The following is a 21,760-nucleotide window of genomic DNA, read 5'->3' as shown; positions in this document are numbered from 1 at the left end:
CACAGAGAAGCACCGTCACCGAGAAATAGGAGGTCAGGTCTGGGGAGACACTCCGTGGACAAAGCCTTTGCCGTGAAAGCATAAGGATGTGAGCACAAGACCACAGACCCACACCAGGCCCAGGTGAAGTAGCATGTGTCTGCAAGCCCAGTGTTCCATAGCAAGATGGGTGATGAAAACAGGAAGATCCCAGTTCATAGGCCAGTTAGCCTTGTTCATGGAGCAGTGAAAAAAGAGGCCCTGTTTAAAACAAGGTAGAAGGTAAAGAGATATGGAGGCTGCCCTCTGGCTTGCACATATGTGCAGTGGCACATGGATCACACATACGTACTGCACATACACACAACACATATAACACGCACAACATACACACATACATACCACACACATACCACACATACATACATACCACACACACATACACAATACACACATTTACACATATAAAACACAACACATATATACAACACACACATATATACACACATACACACCACACAAACACATATACACACATTCCAAACAAATACATCCCACACACATAGGGTTTTTTTAAAGTAAATATAAGGCCATAGATTTAACAATGCAAATTTTGGTGATTTGATTTTTCGAGACCATTTAGGCCACAAGTAACAGAAATGCCAGCCTGAAGTGGCTCAAACAACAAAACATTATTTGGCTCATGCTAACAACAAAAATCCACATCCTGTCTTCAGGGACAGCTGGACGAGGGTGCTCAAATGATGACCTCGGGAAAATGGCTCTGTCTTTTGGCTTCATGCTTTTCTCCTGGCATGCTCTGCTCAGCTGCTAACTTTGCTATCTATCTGCTGCAGTTCTGACTTCGAAACCACAGGGGAGGACAGAGTTCCTCTGGACAGCAGTGAGTAAAGCTGCTGACTGCTACGTGTCCATCTCTGACTGGACCTTGGTCCCTCACACCCATCCCTGGCACACGGCGATGGGATGAGCTCCCTGCATCCCCATGAACTAACAGTAAGAGAGAATACTGACACGGTGAAAAGTCAGGAAACTCCTCCCAAGAGGGAGAATGAGTACGCGGCAGGAAAGAAACAGGCCAACATCACACCGCCACTGAGCTACATGTCACACCTCCCTCTATGATAAGAGGATGTCATTCTTTTCTCAAGCTGGAGGGAGAGCCGTGAGGTAGACGGTAAAGAGGACACAGGACCTCAGCTCCAATGACTGGGGTGAAGACTCAACCCAGGCATATGGCCCATTGGGGTTTGAAAGGGCTTGAAAAGGCTAGCTAGACCTTGTATTAGGGAGGTACCCGGTGGCCCCAGGACTGTGCCTGAGCTCGGTTCCTCCTGTTCTTCTCCTTTGGGCTCTCCTACAACTCCAGAGCATAGTCTCCCTGGGGTGCAGGTGCACCCCAGCTTAAAACACGTGGGGTTCTGTATTCTATTACTCTGCTGATGCCGGGTCAGGGATTCTAATCATGCCTAATCTCCTTCAAGAACTTTCACGGGGGGCTGGGGAGGCGGCTCAATGTGTACAGTACTTGCTCCTCAAGCATTGCACACATGGACCAGGGACAGCCACAGAGGTGGTAAGGAGCGTAGCTGGCACCAACAAGGGAGCAGTCACCGCATGGCCCCTCCTTCTGCTGTGTCCGATGCCAGCCTACCAACAGTTACGCTCCAACACAAGTGGAGACCCCTTGGCAAAACAACGACAAACAAAGGCCGACAGTAGAGCTAGCCTCCATGTGCACCTGATTCAGCATGAGTCACGTCCCCAGAGGCCCTGTTCCCTTCACCATTGTTACCAATTAAAAAGAGTCGCACGCATCCGGCATGCACACACTTCAGGTGGAAGCCAAGTCAGAGGATGTTGCCTTTTGTCACGGATTACAATTTTCCACCCAGAAGCCCATGAGTGAAGTACTTATCCGGTGGGGGAGGGGGCGGGCTTAGTTCAGTATAATTTAAGCTGCAGCATACCAAAGAATGAGCAACAATCAAAAACATGTGGGGTTCTGTATTCTATTTACTTTCCTGGTTCCATGTCAGGGATTCTCATCATTCCTAATCTCCTTCAAGAACTTTCAAGGGGGCCGGGGAGATGGACAGGTCCATAGAGTACTTGCTACACAGGCATGAGACTCGAAGTTCAAGTCAGAACCCGCAGCCAGATGCGGCAGCACGCCCCTGCAATTCCGCCACTGAGGGGCAGGAACACGAGGACCACTGCAGCTAGCTCACCAGGCTGGCTCAATTGGCAAGCTCTGGGTCCAGCGAGCGATCCCATATTTATAAATCTGGTAGATATCCACCGAAGAAGACATTCCAACATTGGCCCCTGGCATCAAATGCACCGCACACACACAGCTACAGTAAATGCCAGTGGAAGGGTGTCATAACCAACAATCAGGGCATTTGTAAGCACTGTGATTTCTGAAACAGAAGATTAGAAGACTAATCTTCCTCAGCACGCTCAGAGGGATAATCAAGCAAACAAACACTGCAACCTGCCGACATAAATATTTCACAGAAGTTGTGACAGTCCAAAGAGCCAAGCCGTGGGATCAGGACCTTCCGACAAAGACCTCCCTAAAGCCTCTCAAGTTCACATCCTGGGAAAAAGGAACCATGTTCAGTTGCTTTATGCTGAAGGTGGGGCACATACCTGCCACGGCGCATGTATGGAGGTCAGTGACCGCCTCTGCTGTTATGGAGGTCTGTGACCACCTCTGCTGTTATGGAGGTCTGTGACCACCTCTGCTGTTATGGAGGTCTGTGACCACCTCTGCTGTTATGGAGGTCTGTGACCACCTCTGCTGTTATGGAGGTCTGTGACCACCTCTGCTGTTATGGAGGTCTGTGACCACCTCTGCTGTTATGGAGGTCTGTGACCACCTCTGCTGTTATGGAGGTCTGTGACCACCTCTGCTGTTATGGAGATCTGTGACCACCTCTGCTGTTATGGAGGTCAGATGGCCACCTCTGCTGTTATGGAGGTCTGTGACCACCTCTGCTGTTATGGAGGTCTGTGACCACCTCTGCTGTTATGGAGGTCAGATGGCCACCTCTGCTGTTATGGAGGTCTGTGACCACCTCTGCTGTTATGGAGGTCTGTGACCACCTCTGCTGTTATGGAGGTCTGTGACCACCTCTGCTGTTATGGAGGTCTGTGACCACCTCTGCTGTTATGGAGGTCTGTGACCACCTCTGCTGTTATGGAGGTCTGTGACCACCTCTGCTGTTATGGAGGTCTGATGACCACCTCTGTTGTTTTGGAGGTCGGTGACCGCCTCTGCTTACCCCTACCACGTTGTTGGAGACACAGGCTCTCTCTCCGTTCTCAGTTCACTCAGCAGCTGCACCAGGAGCTTCCGGGGCTTCTCCTCTGCTGTTTCTCCACAGGAATGCTGGGGCCACAGACAGGTGCCACCACATCCTGCTTGCTGTAGGTTCTGGGAATCGGAATTCAGGTCCGCACACTTGCGCTGCAGGTGCTTCACCCACTCGGCCGTTTTCCAGACTTCCGGTTACTTTTAATACGCGGCTTCTCAAAATCACGACCACTCACAGCGTACCAGCGGAAAACGAGCTTGATTAAGCAGGTGCCCGTCCAATGGGCCAGCAATCGTGCTAAACACTGTGCATCTCATCTTCTCGAACAAGCCTGAGGGAAACCGCTTCTCTCCTTTCACAGGTGCGGAAACTGAGCGTCAAGCAGGTGACGGGGCTCTGACCCCAAAATGAAGCACATCGCTCTGCGCTGTTGACTGTTTCCATGTCAGGGTCCAGTGCATGAACCTGTGACCAGGACAACTGTCGCCTCCCATACCTGTGGCCACATCAGAGTGCCTCTGCCACCTTCAAGTTCAAGATTCCTCCTGGTCCTGTTCTCGTGGTCTTTCTGGACCTGACCTACCTCTCCCTCTTAACACCAAGACTTGTACTCTAGGCTGCACAAAATTTTGTTGTGTGTTCTCCACTGGTCACTTTCCCATGTCAACTCTAAGCAAAACACAAAAGGTGAACACAAAAAACCTATACCTGTCTGCAAACTGCCTCCAGCCCCCCAGAGGGCCTGCCTCCTCTTCTCTACTCTTGGAGACAGACATTAGGCAACATCTTATCTCAAGATGTCACCCTACTGTCTAGACTGTCTCCTAGAAGCAATGAGGCCCATTTCATTCTATTTATTCACTTGAAACTTGGACACTACCACGATATATTGGATAGTGTCTTAGTGTTTCTATTGCTACCACAAAACACCATGACAAAAAAGCAAATTGGGGTGGAAAGGGTTTATTTGCTTTATGCTTCCATATTGCTGTTCATCACCAAAGGAAGTCAGGACCGGAACTCAAGCAGGCTGGAGGAGTGCTACTTAGTGGCTTGCCCACCATGGCTTACCCGCCATGGCTTACCCTCCCCTCTCCCTCCCGGCTTGCTCAGCCTGCTTTCTTATAGAACCCAGGACCACCAGCCCAGGGATGGCACCACCCACAAAGGGCTGGGCCCTCCCCCATTGATCACTAACTGAGAAAATAGCCTACAGCTGGATCTCATGGAGGCATTTTCTCAGCTGAGGCTCCCTCCTTTCTGATGGCTCTGGTTTGTGTCTAGTCAACACACAAACCAGCAGTACAAACAGTGTTAGATATACACAAATTATTAGCTAGCTAGAACATGAACCACACAAATCCTGTCTCCCAGAATTAAGTTAGTGCCTACACAAGGCCTGGCTATGTCATTCAAGGGCACAGTGACGACAACTCAGAGCCCTCATTTTTAGTATGGGCTTCAAACCCAGGTCGGCATGCTCGCATGGCAAGCACTTTGCTGCCCGGCTGCACCTCCCTATCTACCATTTTCCTTACGACACGATCACCTCGTGTATTGTTCTCCTCTACGGTCCTGGTGTGATTCCTATGATGGCAAGGAAATACTGCAAGAATACAGATACGTATGTCTGTATACATTTCTTCTGCATTACAAACATAGCTGTCCTGGCTAGTTTTATATCATCTTGATGCAAGATAGAGTCCTCTGAAAAGAGGGAACCTCAATTAAGAAAATACCTCCATAACTTAGACCTGTAAGGCATTTTCTTAATTAGTGATTGACGGCAGAGGGCCCAGCTCATAGTGGGTGTACCATCTCTGGGCTGGTGGTCCTGGGTTCTATTTAAAAAAAAAAAAGCAGGCTGAGCAAAGCCACAGGAACAAGCAGCCTCTCCACGGCTTCAGTGTCAGTCCCTGCATCCAGATACCTGTCCTGTTTGAGTTTCTGTCCTGACTTCCTTTAAGATGAACAGCGATGTGGAAGTGTAAGCTGAATAAACCCTTTCCTCCCCACTTGCCTTTTGGCCATGCTGTTTCACCACAGCAATAGAAACCCTGACCAAGATAATAGCCTTTACCAGACTCGGTGATGACATGAACAAAATGAACTACTTCTAACTGAAAGACAAGCTGCATGAAAAGGGAGGCCATGCCAGAAGACGTGAGACTGTTTCAGTCATCGTGCTCATCCTCCACCCTGTGGTATAGCACCCTATAAAATCCTGCTGGGACGGAGGCTGAAGAGGTGGTTCCCTGGGTAGTGTGCTTCTAATGCCAAAATAAGGATATGAGTTCCAACCTTTTCAGTCCACATGCTACTTGTCTGTATGTGATTTCAGGGCTGACCACTTGGTGTTAATAAGCAGATGGGAGGCTCATCCATGAGGAAGACATTTTCTCCTCCTCTCCGCATTTCTTAGTTACCAGTAGCTCTTTGTCTAGGGCTGAGACCCCATGGGATTTCCTCCCTCCATATTAGCCTGTTGATTGATGTCATCCTGTTCGGGTCTTGCCTAGGCAGCCATGTGTATGAGATGTCACAGGCGCACCCTCTCTGGCACTTCTAGGAAACACAGTTTCACAGCAAACTTCCTATTCCTCTGGCTCTTACAATCTTTCTTCCCCCTTTTGCACAGTGATCCCTGAGCCTTGGGCGCAGGAGTTGTCTTCCAGATGTATCTATCAGTTGGGCCTGGGCACCACACAATCACTTCTTCTCTACATTTTGATCAGTTCCAGTTTTCTGTAATAGTCTTCTCTGTTGCAGAGAAGTTTCTTTGATGAGGGGTGAAACTACAGTTATCTGTAGGTGTAAACATTGAGAACGTAGTTAGGGATTGTGCTGGCTTAGTAAAGTGGCACTTGTAGGTTCTCCTCCAAGTTCTATGACTTCTTAGACATGATTTCCATCTTGTTGAATGGGCCAACTAGAGAGCTATTGGTTACTGCCAAAGTATGCATGCCACTCTTATACCCTGAGGCTTATCATGCCATGCTGGTCATTGCAGTTCATAGGAATCGTAGGTTGGCAAGACTACTGGTTGATTCTGTCTCTTGGAAGCTTGTGTGGCACTTTCTTGTGCCATGAGAACTAGTTTTCAGGGAGGAGGCTTTCAGGTCAGATCTAATTCAGCCCATCTGGGCCCTGCGTCTGAAGTGCATGGTGTCTTCAGCAATAAGGACTTCCCTTCCACCTCCAGGGCTCAACCAATGGCAACAGCAATGCCTGTAATGTTTTGGGAATCTCTTGAACAGTCCTAACCAACAACCTAACAGGGGGCTTCTCATGCCTGGTGTTAGGGTTTTTGCTAGAGTCTGTGGCTCTTAGGGAGAACACTGTCACCCAGCATGTAAATTTAATTTAAGCTACACATGGACATGTGCACACAGATTTAAATGTACTATAGTGATTTTAGGGAAATACAGAATAATTTCTTAATGACTTCTTCAGAAATCTTTTTGTTTGTTTTGGGTTTTTTTGGTTGGTTGGTTTGGTTTGGTTTTTAGACAGGGTCTCCTTATGTAGTGCTGGCTGGCCTGGAACTCACAGAGTTACACCTGCTTCTACCTCTATAGTTTTGGGATTCATATACCACCATGCCTGGCTTTCTCAGACATCTTAACTGTTATTTTATCTTCCTCTTCTTTTCCTTCCTCTTTCTCCTTTCTCCCTAATTAAAGCCTCTGTCAGGCCCTTCCAATCTGAAAACAAAAAGTGATAATGGCTGAAACAGGTCTGGTCCACTTCACCCTCTGATCAAAATAGGATGCAAACCTAAACAAGGTCATGAGCAAGAAGATGGGATTTCATTTCCTCCACTCTGCTTTCACCCTAGAAAGCTAAAGGCGCTGGGCCATTGGCTAGCAGAACCATTTCTAGCTGCTTTGCATTTCCTTCCTTGAAACTGCCTTTAAAAGTCTTGGCCACAGAGGAGGAAGAGGACATGATAAAAATTGATTTCCAACTGAATAAAATAACAAAATGAAGCACAGACAGAAAGCTGTTCAGTGCCAGGATTTTCTGTGCTTCGTCCAGGACTAAGGCCATCCTGAGTGGAGCGAAGAGAGTGTCCATCTGCCCCGGACTCGTTCAGCCAAGGCCAAATGACAATCACAAGGTCCTCCATGGACAGTTAAAAATGAATTTGTCTGATTCATTCACAGCACTTGCTGAACATTGAAGGAACTCTTAGCAAACCACGATGAGTAGCTGGTTTTAGGCAAAAGTTTACAATGAACATTTTCCTGCTAATGGAAACTCTACTTATGCTCTCACAGTTTAGGAGAGTAAATCACCTAAGCAGATAAAAATCAATCAATTAATAATAATAATAATAATAATAATAGCAGTGATAATAGGACGGAGCTATAGCTGAGACATAGAAGTGAAATTCTGCCTTGTATGCTGAAGGCCCTGGTTTCAATTGTTAACTCTATGATTTGAGACAGAAACCAGTTCCACAGTTTTGAGCCAAATTAGAAGCTTTAACTAAATCCTAGCCAGGCAGGTGCACTCTGGAAATGGCCGCAAGTCACATTCTACAGAGGCTAAAAAAGGCAAAAGCACAGGCTGCTGTATTTCCCATCAGGTCCAATCAGGGACAAGCATGCATCCTGACATATTTTCTGTCTGTGCACCTCCCACAGGCATCCAATCAAGCTCTTCCAGTGCAAACAAACCTGTTTAGGGAAGCAAATACATGTGACTTGTAAATTCCTGAGAACCACAGCCTCCAACATTCCAGAAGGTATCTGTCCTGGGGGAGTGGGGCTTACAGGTTAACTTTGGCTCTTATGCAATCGTAGAATAATTAATAATAATACTAATAATCAGTTACAACAATAACAAAGACATATGGTGTGGTTCTCATTATGTGTCAATAATTAATATTGAAGCAATCATTAATCCGAATACTAAGCATTCTGTATGCCCCTGAGAGTAGAAATTGAAGAGGAAGGGAGAATGGGAGGAGGGAAGACATAAGAGAGAGTAATGTGGAGTGGCTATGAAGAAATGATCAAAGGACTTTATACGCATTCATGAAAATCTCATAAGGAAACCTATTGTGTATAAAAAAATCTCAAAACATTGTTTGCCACTGTGGAGATCACAGGGAAAATACTGAAAAAAATGAAAACCTCGTAGTGAACTTCATGGAAATGACTGAAAGGCTTAGCTTAAAGAGCGGGGGTTGCTGAGATGGCTCCACAGAGCACACAAGCGCCTGGACGCACAGACACAGTCAGACAAGACAGTGCCCAGCTGTGACAGCAGCTGGCAAGGCACAGGCAGGAGGATCCTGTGGTTGGCTGGCCAGTCCAACCTAATCAGCAAGCTCCGAGTCCAGAGAGACCCTGCCTCAAAACCAGCCAGACGGCTCCTGAGGAAAGCACTGAGGTTACTCCACAAATGCGCATGCACCTGTATACACATAAACACTTACATACACGCTCACACACACAAAGAAATAATAATTTTTATAGAGGCAAACTCCATTTCTCCCTTTTTCTTGCGTATGAACAGTTTCTCAGAAAATCACTTAAGGCATTATGACAAGACGTTTCTAGATTACTTCTGGCAGGAAGGATTCTTGGCTGAGGAAAGAGAGCCTGTGTCTGATTTCATGGGCACCAGTGCTCAGCTGACCCACTGTTCTTCAGTGAGTATTTTCTTCCTGTATTTTCCACACAGCACTGGATCCCAACTTTCTTCACCCCAATCCCCTTCATCTCATTTGCCTTCCCTAATGCTTTCTGGGTCTGTTGGCTTTCTTTCCCACACTTCATTAATTTTAGCAAATGTGTACTAAGCACTCTCGCAAGATGGTGTATCGCTTTCCCTCCCTGATTTCCTTAGTGAGCAAACATCCATGTTGGTTCTTGCTGCAGTTGGGAGATAAGGCAGGGAAGGGCAAGTCCTCATGAAATGCTAAGAGTTACCAAAAGCTAGAGTGATATAACGAAATACCTGTGTATCAACTCCCCACTGGGAAGACACTAATAAAACTGACATCTCATGTGTACCCCTTCCGTGTTCACATCTCCCTTCCCATCACCCCCAAAATAACCAGGGCCTTTTTATTAGTCTCCTGTATTGTGAAACATTTTCAGCAGGCATGCTTGTGTCCGTACACAACTGGATACATAATCTACAGCATTGCATTTTATCTGCTTTCAGTTAGTTTAGAATATGTGTGAGTGGTACACATGTGTTATAGAGCCTGTATGTGTATATACATGATGCAGGTACATGTGCACACATGTAGGTGTGGAGAGGAGAGGTCAGCTCTGGGTGACATTCAACTGCTTCTTTGTCTTTTGTTTTTATCTTGGTTTTGTTTTATTTTGGTTGGTTGGTTGGTTGGTTGGTTGGTTGGTTGGGTAATTGGTTTGTTTTTGTTTTTTTGGGGGGGTTATGTTGGAGAGCTTGTTTTGCTAACGGGAGCTCATGGGTTCTGACAGGCCAGTGACCTTCAGGGATCTTCCTGCATCTCCTCTCCACCCCACTCTCTGCACTGGAGTTACAGGCGTGTGTTGCTGCGCCTTGGTTTGTTTTGTGGTTTCCGGGGATTTGAACCCAGGTCCCTCATACTTGCACAGCAGGCACTTTGCCAGCTGAGCCATCTTTTCAGCCCTGTTTTATATTTCCTTTGCAAGCATGGACTTACGCCACACACCTCCTTCGGTTTCCGCTCTTGCCCAACACTGTAGTTGGCAATCCCACCATGAATATCTGCAGTCCTGCTTTAATCCCTAATCATTCTGTTGTATGAATCCATCCCGAGTCGTTCATCCAGCCTCGTTGTGGTGGATCTTTGCATGCATTCACAGTGTCCTCTCCACTTCCCACTGCACATAGAACTCAGGAATCGCTGTTGCTGGCAAAACTCCTAAGATTCAGCGATGCTTCCCTCAGCCTGAACTCTGGCCCTCTTCCATCTCCATGACTTAAAAGGATCCGGCTGGGCCTCTTTGATCAGTGAAGCCTAAAAGACAGCCTTCAATAAAAGCACCCCTCCTGCCCCTCGGCCTTCTGCTCTGTGTCTCACCCTCTGTGGAGCCAGGAGGTTGCTTCCCCACGCTGTGAGTCCCAGTGCAGAGTCAAGCGGTAGCTGCTGGATTTTATACATTTCTGACCCACTGTTTGTTCCCTCAACACAAAAGAGCTGATACTCTCCTGAGAAATTAATTTGAGTTTCCATTGCGTTTTACAAGAATGAGCATGTCTGCCTGGGTGGTCTGTTTTGTGGCTGATCGGTACTAATCCCTCGTCCCACAACTGCACTGACACCACCGCAGCCCTCATGCTAGCGGGGCTGAGATACCCATCCAGGCTTTCCTGGTCACATCATCGGTTGTTTTCTTTTCTGTATCATTTCTCATTTCTGTACATCTAGATGCCAATTAAATACATCCCTGCATGTACTTTCAGAATTTCCTGCAGACACTAGAGAAACATGATCTCTGAAGAGATACTTGCTAAGAACGATTGGAAAATATTTAATAAAAGAGTAAGAACTATCATTCCTACAACAATTATACCAGGATCAAATAGAAGCACTTTTTGCTCTCTCTCTCTCTCCTCTCTCTCTCTCTCTCTCTCTCTCTCTCTCTCTCTCTCTCTCTCGTAAGACAGAGTCTCATATGGTTCAGTCTGGTCCTGGCTCTGACTTTCCATGTAGCCAAGAAGAGTTATCTTGAACTTCTGATCCTGCTTCCACCCGCTGAGTTACGTCTCACCATGCCTGGGTTAAGCAGGGCTGGGGTTCAAGGCCAGGCTTCACGCATGCTAAGCAACCACTCTACTAACCGAGCTCCGTCCCTTCCTAAACCTTCCACAAGTCTGTTTGCCTGGATGCCGCGGGCTTGTAAAATGGTTTCATAAGAAGTGATATTTGAGTAAAAACTATGATAGGAATAAGAATATTTAAGAAATAAAAACATTGAAATATACTCAACTAACAAGCAAGTGTAATAAATTGTTGATAGTTCAAATTGGTGGCATTCCAGGTACAAAGGACTAATCTCCACAAAAATGGTACCAACCAAGACAACATTGTATACAACACAGGATCTACTCATTGTAACAACCACATAAAGCTTGTCACTGGTGTGTGTGTGTGTGTGTGTGTGTGTGTGTGTACTGATACTTGAATATTGTAAAATTAGTGTTAGGAAGGTAAAATGTAGAATTTATCAACAGGGTGCATAAAGGGTATTTATTAGTTCACAAATCTTGATGCACGAGCCCACTCCCAGGTTGCTTAGCCACCTGTGATGTCATCATTGGTGGCAGCTGCCAGGAGCCGAGGATAAAAGGTCCCTCCTCTCTCTCTCTCTCTCTCTCTCCCTCTCTCTCTCTCTCTCTCTCTCCCTCTCTCTCCCTCTCTCTCCCTCTCCCTCTCCCTCTCCCCTTTCCTCTCTCTCCACCTCCATCCAATAAATATCTTTCAAATAATATCTGTTGTGTGCATGGCATCATTTATATATATATATATATATATACATATAACAGTATTCATCCATCTGGTTACACAAGTGCAGGCTCATGAACACACACACTCACATGTTCACAGAACATGAGCACACTTGTGCGTGTATGGCTGATACTTGCAAGCACAGCACATTTTTATATAACTCCAGAGGTCTTTGTCTTCATTACTGGGCCAGTCATGCACACACACACTATTCAGTGAACTTACCATGAGCACACACTCACACCGGGAGGAGGGCTGGATGCATAAATGGACATGAAGAATAACTTTCTCTTTTTGATAATAGATAATTATCAAACATTTCCAGGGACCAGCAGGTAAAAGCACTTGCTACACAAGCCTGGCAATCCAGATTAAAAACTGGAACCCACGACTAGGAAAAAAAATAAAAGCCAGAATACATGGCACAACAGGAGAAACAAGAGAAACCCTGCTTCAACAAGATGAAGGCAAAACCCAGCTCTCCAAAGTTGCCACATGCATGTGGTACACAAACACACGCACAATAAATTTTAAAACATTTTTGGTATGAAAACTGTTACTGTTATATTAATACATATAGAAATTTTCATGATTCATATAGAGAAGATTAAAGATAGATGAACAGATATATGGGTTAATGATAGATACATAGATAACATAGATGACAGATGGATAGATAGATAGAATGTTTAATCAAGACTGTCCATCTGTTTCATGGATTTACTATTTCCTTCTGAGTTTCCTTTACTTCTTGTATCTGCCGCTCCAGAGCAGGAGGAAGCTTGGATGTGAGAGTTTCGTACATCGTTATCCCTGAAGCTCAGCTGAAGAGAGCAAGGCCACACTCGGCCCTTATGAGCTCCCCCATCTTTCTTCACTCTGGTTTAAAGAATTTGTTTATTTATTTTATTTATTTATTGTGTATGAGTGCTCTATCTGCATGCACACCTGCATGCCAGAAGAGGGCATCAGATCACATTATAGATGGTTGTGAGGCACCATGTGGGTGCTGAGAAATGAACTCAGAACCTCTGGAGGAGCAGACAGTGCTCTTAACTGCTGAGCATCTCTCCAGCCCCATTTTCCCTCATTCCTGTCATCTCAGTCCTTCCAACATGGCTGTCTGCTTACTTCAGACAAAAAGGTCCACAGTCACAGTGACCTCCAGAGAAGCCATGGAGGACCAGTGCCACACCTGCACCACGGTCAGCCAGCATGTGCGTCTCTCACGTACCTCTTCTCCTTGCTGGACTTCCACTGTACTGATCCCATTTTAGAGACGAAGAAAGTAGGGGTTTGAAGAGGCCAGGTCAGTTATCGGCTAAGAGCCAAGCCTTCATGTGTCTGATTTCAAAAATGTCACTCTGTCAGGCACACTGAACCCAACTCATAATGATCCTTTCTTGATCCTGGTCCTTCCACCTATCACCCAGCTGCCCAGGCAAGATCACTTTGTGTACAGAAGTGTGGGATTTAGTGATGGTTTTGAAAAATCACGTGAAATGTTTGTAGCCATGTTGCAGTCCTTCATTGTGCAGAGACCCTGTTTCCTGTGTCTGAGGAGCATGTGGCTGTGAGATTTCACCAAGACTTTCCAGAGAGCATAAACGTGGGCAAGGAGAGAGCAGAGAAAGGTCCTGTGTGTCCATCCTGTGTGTACGATGTCAAGCTGGGGAGAAAGCTCCGTTTGTAAAGTACCTGCCTTGTGTGCACAAGGACCTGAATTTGACTCCCAGCACGGACTCGGAAAGTCAGGCATGGTGATGCTCATGCCTCTAATCCCAGCAGAGGCCAGGAAGGTCCCAGGGTCTCACCGGCCAGCTAGCCCAGCCAGCGGCAGGCTCCAGGCTCAGTGAGAGACCCCGCCTCTAAAACCAAAGTAAGGAACACCTGAGGAGGTGTGCTGCAGTTGTCTTCTGACCTCCACACATCCACCCTCCTACACAAAAAGAAGGAAGGAAGGAAGGAAGGAAGGAAGGAAGGAAGGAAGGAAGGAAGGAAGGAAGGAAAGAAGGAAGGAAATTAGTTAAGGAGGAAACTTCAACAAAGTAAAGATTGACATCTCAAATCTACACTTTAAGGTCACTGAGGCCCAAATGCCCCTCTCCCTGGTGTTCCACTACAAAAAAGAAGGCTGACCTAACCAAGTCAAACAAATGTTTTAAATACATTGTGAGATTCTCAGCTACATACTGGGTGTCAAAACAGAGCTGGGAAGTGAAGGCATGAGGTGGAATCAGCATGAAGCCAAGGGGAGGTAATAGGAAACAGTAAGATAACCTATAAACCAAAAATAAACACACACACACAGTGCTGGTGAGCTCTCCGGGAGAAGACCTCCTGCTGCAATCTAAGGGGGAGAGAGCAAGCCTCCCCAGCCATCTGTGTGAATTCACTACCTTCTCAGAACCTAGGCAGAGGCCAGGCAACCTCACACCCAAATGGTAAGAAAAGAAACATGTAACATATACCACAGCATGGGCAAAGTGGAGATTTCTAGAGCCAGTCTGGTAGCAGGGGCTACGGAGTCTCCATTTTGCCCATGACCTTAGACCCCTAACCCTTCTGCCCTCACCTCCCAAACACTAAGATCTCACCCCCGTGCTGCTGACTGTTTTTGACATGAAACCCACGCAACCTAGGCGAGCACTGAACAACTCAGCCACATCCTCGGTCCGCTTCTGTATTTTTTAATACAAAAATTAAAGCTGCATGAAATAAATATCATGGGGGTCATCACCGAGTTCCAGGCGGTACCCCAGGCCACACAGTGCACAGAAAACCTCTGAGCTCATGACGACTTCAGAAGCTCCGCACAGCAGGGATGTTTAACTTTCTGCACAGTCTTCTCTAGTAATCCTGCGGTTGTACAAAATCAGTGAGATGAGGTGCTGCTCGGAGAGTCCAAGCAACCACCCTGCTAAGTCTGTGTCTCAGGCTTGCTCTGTGAACACTTGTTGGAGCAGCCTCCCGAGTCCTGGCAGTCCCCTAGTTTCTAGAATACCAAAGGCAATGAGAAATATATATGTGTGTGTATACATGTATAGGTAGATATATACATGTACATATATATGTACATAGATCATAGTCCTCCACCCCAGCAGGCTCACAAAAGGGGGCAGAACAGAGCTTAACAGCCCAGAGGAGAACTGCAATGGATGGCAGCTCAGGGCCAGACTCCGTGGCAGCATTTAACTGGTGCTTACTGGGGTCTTACGTTGGATCACATCTTGGGGAGAAAATAAGAAATGTTTACCTTTGATGAGCTCTCTTACCAGGGGAAGCAGATTAGCTCAGCAGTGTGGCTGCATACATCTGACAAAAGCTGAGAGGGCTTGGGCAGCTGGCACACACCCCCTCCCGGGTGATTCTGACCTCACCTCCCAGTTGGCTGTGCCCACACATGACCCTGCACTCTGCTCAAGCATCACCATTGGCTGGCAACCATTCCCACGGCCCAGAAGATCTTGCCCTGTGGGTCAGAAGCTGGGCCCTCCAGCCTTTACTCCAAATGCGGAGGAATCGCTTCTGAAACTTAAGGATCTGACGCTGGTTTCCTCCCTCTGTTTGTGGCTTCTGTTCTTGCAAATCCCCCCTTCCCTGCAGTTTGCCTTCCCTGTCATTGTTCTCTTCATAGGGTAGGGGCTAGCGGGGCTTCAGAGAAAAACCCATTCAGAGGCGCCCTCCTCCCTCAGGAGCCCATCAAAGGGAGCTCCTCTGAGTAAAAGGCTCCTCCAGTGGGGGCAGCTGTAAGCACCAGCTGCTCTCCAGGGTCAAGAGGTCAGGCCTGACAAACAGCCAAGCTCATATTTCTGACCCTCGATGTCTCAATAAACTTCAGAAGCAATTTTAGGTATTGAGGTGATACTTGTTCAAAAAAAAGGACCTAAACTGTGGGCCTTTTATGTGTAATAGCAAAGTAGAAATGGCCCACTAAAGACCGTGTGGCTAAATTGGCAGAATGCTTGCTTAGCATGCATGAAGCCTTGGATTCAATCGCCAGCACCGCAGAAACTTGGAGTAGTAATTCATGCCTTTAATCCCAGTATTTGGACATAAGAGAAGGGAGAATGAGTATTGCATAATGAGTTTGAGGACAGCCTTAACTATAAGAAGCCCTGCCTTTGAAGAAAGAAGAAAGAGAGAGAGAGACAGAGACAGAGAGACACACACACAGAGAGAGAGAAGTGTTGTCTGTGAGTCTGGATCTTCAGTCATAGAAATGAATAGGAAGAGGGAAGCAAAAAGTACATTTGCAGGTCTTTCTGTCTCTCTTTGTCTCTGTCTGTCCCTCTCTCTCCCTCTGTCTCCTGTGGTGTGTGTGTGTGTGTGTGTGTGTGTGTGTGTGTGTGTTTGTGTGTGTGTGTTAGACCAGAGGTCAACCTTAGATGTCATTATCCTCATTCCTCAGGTACCATCATCCTCCTTGCTTTTTGATACAGGGTCTGTCCTTGTCCTGACTCTCCATGTAGGCAAGGCTAAATAGCCAACCTGACCCAAATTCTCAAGCCTGGGAACTGACAGTGACAAAATAAACTAGTAAATTGATACAGCAAAATTAAACTGAAGGGGCTGCAGCGACGGCTTAGCAGCTGAGAACAGTTACTGCTCTTGCAAGGACCTGGGTTCAGTTGCCAGCGACCAAACGACGTCTCAAACCATCTGTAACTCCATTTCCAGGGGCTCTACTGCCCTCTGTCGGCCTCCCCAGGCACTATATGTGCCTACATACACACATACATGCACAACTTATATACATAAAACAAAAATAAACCTTTTTACTAAAGTGAAGGTCAGGAGAACGGACAGTTCAATGGAACTGAAATATCTTTGATTAATCACTTCCTACAAGGACAGTGTGAGACAGAACAGTGACGTCATTAGCCTTCTGTTGTTATATAATTTGTCTCTTATCCCTCCCCCATTTGGCTCTGATCTCAAAAACATCAAAGCAGTTTTCTAAATTTTCCCAGCAAACCCTTCCTATGTCAATTTCATTCTCTCTCTCTCTCTCTCTTTCTCTCTCTCTCTCTCTCTCTCTCGTGTGTGTGTATGTGTGTGTGTGTGTGTGTGTGTGTGTGTGTGTGTGTGTGTGTAGAAGTCAGTCTTGGGTATTGTTTTGTTTTTCAGTTTTGTTTTTTCATTCTTGTTTTTGTTTGAGACAAGGTTTCTCACTGGTCTAGGGCTCACCTAATAGAGCTGGCCAGTGAGCCCTGTTTCTGCCACACCAGCACTGGGGTTATCATCTGCTTAGTTTTAAGTCTATGGAGATGTATATTCAGTTCTGTGGAACACAGTGACTTCTAGGTGGTCCCTCGGGAACTAGGGAAGGAGAGGCTCCTCTCTTTTCAGCCTCCATTCAGCCTCCATCGTTCCCCTCTAAAGAGCAGAGCGAGGGACAGCACAAAGACTGATTCAGACAGTGGGGTGATAATTGCTCTCAGAAAGAGACAAAGCATCAAACAATGGTGTGCTTTATACACAGAAAAGCTGTGTCTTTTCTGCCAACTGTGGTGGGAGACACTTGCCTGGCTCATCTAATGGCAGAGGTGTCCTCATGTTTACATAAACATAACTACCGTTAGAGTTTCAAAAGGTTCAATCTCAGAACCCTTTTCCCTGCCACACCGTCCCTATGCAAACAAGACAGACCTTGGAAACGAGGTCTTATGGGAAGCCACTCACTGATAGTGAATTTCAAGTTAGACATCCAGAAGGTCTGTCCTCTGCCTTCATGTGAACACGTGAGCAGGGGTTCTTGGCTGGGTCCTGCTTGTGCGTCCTCAGTCGCCCCTCCGATCCCCGTGTCTCAGTGTCAAGACTTTCCAAATCCTTCATACATACAGTTTGAAAGCACATCCATATTTTCAAAGACCTCAGCCAAGAATTTTCCTCCTGTAAAGCCAAAGCTTCCCACCCCAACACAAACACTTGAGTCCCTAAAGAGGGAGGTTTATGTCTTCAAATCTGCAACTGTTTATGACTACAATTGACAGCTTGGCTGAGAACTGAACAAGTTCAAACTTTTAAAGTGGGAATCATTTCTGTTGTGGTTATTCAAATAATAGAATACTGAAGTTCTTTCTCACTGTATATTTGCTTGCTCGTTGGATACCTAGTGACCTGAGCCCTGTGGACATTCCATGAGAAATGTATCCATTCCTTCAAAGAGCTTGCTATTCTGGCCAGCGTACATTCCCCACCCACAGAGATGGCTTTTAGGTTTATTGGAGGGCTTAAACTAGGAAAGCATCAAATGAGCATCTTAACAGGGGTTGCAGGGATGGATGGCTTGCTCATTCTGTAAAGAGCTTGCCAGCAAGCGGGAAGAACAGGGATGGATCCCAGCACTCATGTATAAAGCCAGGCATAAGGGCCCGTGCTTGCAATTCCAGCACTGCGAAGGTGGACACAGGCAGATTACCAGGGCTCACTGACCTGACAAGCTAGCCTACTTGGTAAGTTTCAAGCTTTTGAGGGAGCCTATCTAAAAATAAAATGACAGTGATAATATAGACAAGATATGAGGACTGAACGTTGTCCTCTGGCCTTCAAATACATGCATACATACGTGCATCTCCACCTAGACATACATGTACCCATGTGTATATGTGCACACATATACACTCAAGTCGTTAGACAAGTTAATAAGTAAACAAATGAACAAATAAACAAGAATAAAACAGTCATTCTCCCCTTAAAAACTAGCTTTGAAATATATGGTCAATTCTAATACAAGGACTCTAGGACTGACAAGTTGAGACTACTTAAGTAAAAGACCTTTGCAACGTCTAAAACACTTTAATAATGTAATATATCATACATGATCTCCCTCTAGCCAGCTCATAATACTTGAAAAGCATAAGATGGAAGATGAAGTGCACTGTGGATCTTAAGGAGAGTAGACAGCCTGGAAACCCATCCCCTTCTGTCACAACAACCAAGAGAAGGGAATGTTTGGGGGAAACCGAGAATAAGAGGGTAATTCATCTTTGTTTTCTTAGTCTTCGTGTGTGTGCACATATGTTCCTATGTGTAATTACAGATCCATGCAGGTCACAACATACAGAGTAAAATCTCAAATGTTTGTCCTCATTTTCCACCTTGTCATTCATTGCTGAATATGCCAGGCTAGCTGGTGAGAGGGCAGTTTGAATCAAGGAGCCCAGAATAGATGCAGTTAGATTAAACAGAAAGATGAGCATGATGGTTAAAAGGATCAAAGTTATACAAACATTGTCTCAAATTTCAACAGAAAAAGAAAATAGACATTGCAAAAAATATATATATATCTCAAACCAAACCATTAATCCTGGGCAAAAACTGTGCTGTTCATCATAACAATTGTTAACACATGGTGATACTTGCACAATAAGAAAGTAATAATCCATTATACCTTCTAAGAAGCCAGTGATAAACAGTTATCACATTTATAGTTCGTAAAATATTAAACACACGGCTGGTATTAGCCCCATCCTGAAGGACTGGGAACTAAGAAAAGGAGAATTAACTCACATTTACATAGTGAATTTAAGTGGAAAAACTGAACTGCTTGATGTCAAAGCACTGAGGGAAAACATCTTGAATGAACTTCAATTTAACTTAAATTGCTATCATTCTTTGGACAGCCAATTCAACCCTGCAAGCACTTTCAAGCACCTACTTTGATCAAAAGACTAAGCTCTGGGAGAAACGGGACCCAAGGTACCTCAGTGCTGTATTCCCAGACAGTTAATTAACTGTTTCAGGCACTGGAGAGAATAAAAATAAAGACGACGTTGATGGCAGCACATGCTTGAATAACTGACTACCTGCCTGGTCTGAGGTGATAATGGAAGGATGTGCTGGAGCATGCTGGGGATTTCAAACCGACGGATCAGTAAAAACCATCTGAGCTGGGGCTCTCCCCAGCGTGTCGACATCAGACCCTCTGGAGCGTAACCCAGGTATGGAGAAGCATAATAAGGCCAGAGTCATTCATCTGCTGGAAATAGGGTTCTGGTCACCTTAATAGGAAGAATATGAATTTCTCCTATTGGCCAGATGGGGGCCTTTGGAAAGGGATGGATGAGTCCCAGGGGTCTTCAACTATATTTGAATTCTTATACTTTGTGAGAAAAATAATCCAGCCTGGAGACAAAGCCCCCATTGCCTATCTCTCCAAACCCCCTCCCCTCAAAATCTCTGAGCCAGATCACTAGGGAGTGTGATAACTTAGACCAGGAATGTGAGCTCCTGCCTTCTTCACCATAGCCTCCCCCATCTACCCTTTCACTCAACCAACAATGTCTTTGAGGAGATGACAAGAAGCCCTCCAAAGTTAACTCCTTCTTAAACTCTGATCAGGCCTGGAGATGCAGCTCAGCTGGTAGAGTAGAAGATCAAGAACAGAAGATTGAAGTTGTCCATCACTACTTAATAAGTCCAAGGCCAGCCTGAGACACATAAGATCTTGTCTCCAAAACACAACAGAACCCTTCAATAGCTCTCCTAAAAGAGTCCCTGGCTTTGTGAGAGAGTAATACAACACATTTCCCAATACTGACCCATTTCAGGGAGCAATGGGCATATGAAAGCCTTAGCTTTTGATTCACATGTGGAAGCTTTACACCCCAAAGAAATTTCCTAAAAGGAAGCTAGGAAGATGGCTCAGTCAGGAAAGTGCTTGCTATAAAAGCACGAAGAACCTACTTCAATCCCCACCTAAAAGATAAGGCAGGCATGACAGCATTAGGCTGTAACCTAGCATCAGAGAAAGGGCCCAGGTGGCTTCTTGACGCTTGCTGGTGAGCCAGCCTAGTCTAATTGGTGAACTTCAGGTTCAGTGAGAAAGCATGTCTCAAAAAGCAAGATGGGGGGTGGTTAGAAGGCCCAGCAGGTAAGGACATTTGCTGCCAACCTGACCACCTGAGCTTTATTAGTGGCATTTGCATGATGAAAGAGAGAACTGATTCATTCTCCCAAACAGTCCTCTGAACACACACACACACACACACACACACACACACACACACACACGCTATTGAACTGAGTCCCACAATTGTGAAGTTGGATGGGTCAGCAGCATAAGCTGAACACACAGCAAGTTAGAAAAAAATCTAGTCTCCACTCCACCCCGAGTCCCCCGACCTACCGTTTGCATTTTAATGAGAAGCCATTGTGACCAGGGCACACGCAGATCTGAGATGTGTCGTATAGAATCCAAGTCAGTTCTGAGCCTTGGAAAGGTGGGAGGCATTTGTCCTTCTCTGGAAGGAAGAGGAGAGGCATTTGTCCTTCTCTGGAAGGAAGAGGAGAGGCATTTGTCCTTCTCTGGAAGGAAGAGAAGAGGCATTTGTCCTTCTCTGGTCAAGGAAGAGCTTGATCTATTTTTGAGACAAAGTATAGTGTATCCCAAGCTGACCTCAAACTGTAGGTGAGGACAACCCTGAGCTCCAGTCCTCCTGCCTCCACCTCCCAAGTGCTGGGATGGAAGATGTGTGTCGTCACCCTCTCTTTATATGGGGACCTGAACAAGGGCTTCATACACCCCAGGCAAGCACTCTGCCAACTGAGCTAGATCTCCAACCTTTAGCTGCCAACCTAAACAGGTTCCTAAGGCTTTAAGGGAAAACTGAAGAAGGAAAACTGGGAGACCGACAGTCTGGAAAGCAGGAAGCCTTCATGAAAGGGACTGATCACCCAGGCTGGGAGGATGAGCCAACACCACCTACGGACACTGCAGCTTTTTATAGCCGCTTAGTAACCAGTTGACATCACAGTCAGAGCAAAGGCAACCAAAACCAGCTGGAAAGAAAAACAGCATAAGTAAGAAAATAATGGCTAACTTAGTTCCTGGATCTTCAAGTCCCCAAGATAAAGCAAAGTACAGTTTAAACCTCAAAGGACTTACAACCTTGACAGAGATAAGACTTGGGGACATGAAGCAACACAAGGCCAGAGGCTTGAGTTATGTAAC

At 45.9% G+C, this 21,760-nt stretch overlaps 1 long non-coding RNA gene across 1 annotated transcript; it reads right to left on the bottom strand.

Moving 5' to 3' along the window:
- Positions 1-11,824: 11,824 nt before the first annotated feature.
- On the bottom strand, positions 11,825-21,472 carry LOC132649045 (uncharacterized). Its single transcript, XR_009587466.1, has 3 exons — positions 21,206-21,472; positions 20,936-21,114; positions 11,825-13,741 (listed from the first exon to the last, which is right to left on the bottom strand). It is a non-coding gene; the product is annotated as an uncharacterized LOC132649045 (long non-coding RNA).
- Positions 21,473-21,760: the final 288 nt, after the last annotated feature.

Source organism: Meriones unguiculatus, chromosome 18 (assembly GCF_030254825.1).
Source record: "Meriones unguiculatus strain TT.TT164.6M chromosome 18, Bangor_MerUng_6.1, whole genome shotgun sequence".
Classification (NCBI taxonomy): Eukaryota; Metazoa; Chordata; class Mammalia; order Rodentia; family Muridae; genus Meriones; species Meriones unguiculatus.
The sequence above is the reverse complement of the archived record's forward strand: the minus strand, read 5'-3'. Positions and strand labels throughout refer to the sequence as shown.